Source organism: Camelina sativa, chromosome 20, assembly GCF_000633955.1.
Source record: "Camelina sativa cultivar DH55 chromosome 20, Cs, whole genome shotgun sequence".
Classification (NCBI taxonomy): Eukaryota; Viridiplantae; Streptophyta; class Magnoliopsida; order Brassicales; family Brassicaceae; genus Camelina; species Camelina sativa.
In genome coordinates, this window is record NC_025704.1 from 24,848,021 (window position 1) to 24,848,983 (window position 963).

Sequence of the window (963 nt, forward strand, 5' to 3'; positions counted from 1 at the left end):
TTTTAGTCTATTTTTAAATCATTTTATAATTTTCATTTATCATATTTTTAAATCAAAATATTAAATTTTATATTGTATTTTCGTTTTAAAAATAAAAATAAAATAAAAAATAAAATAAAAAACAAAAAAACAAATATTCTGGGTTTTTAATCTATTTTAAATCATTTTATATTTTTCATTTATTAAGTCAAAATATTAAATTGTATTTTCTTTTTTTTTTAAGAAAATTTTCTAGATTTTTAGTCTTTTCACCTAAAAATTGTGTCATTGGGTAGGTTGGGGTGTTAATCTAGCAATTAATTGCCAAATTTGTGTCCAACTGGTATATTTTCACTAAAAACAAGAGAATTTGTTACTAATGCCCTTTCTTTGATACCCCTTTTTAATAATACTCCCTTTGATGATCATTTTTAATTATACCCTTCCATTATTTTTTAAAGACATTTTTGCCCTTGTTTTATAATTATACCTTCCTTCGCCGTCGACCTTCTTCGTCTTCGTCTTCGTCTTCGTCTTCGTCTCTTCTTCTCCGGAGACATCTCTCCTTCTCCGGTCGGATCTCTCCTCCGCCGTTATCATTGTTTCTCCCATCGTCTTCGTCTTCGTCTCTTCTTCTCCCATCGTATTGAGCAATTGAATTTTTAGGTCTTATAAAGCAAATCTCTCCTCCGCCGTTATAAATTGAAATTTTTTAGGTCTTTTTCTCCCATCGTGTAAGCTTGTTTCTGTATTTTTGTTTTGATTTCAATTTCAATTTTGTGTTAGCTATTAGATTGTTGTTTCGATTTCAAATTTGATGTCAGAATTTTTTTAGGTCTTAACACTTGCTCTTTTAGATCTGTTCGTGATAATAATGTCCTTTATTAGATCTTTGGACATCTACTGTTATTCTTTGATATAGTTGTTCGGATCTCTCTTCTTTTAATGTAGTTTTATTGGTTTGTTTTCTCAGGTTTTGTTTGG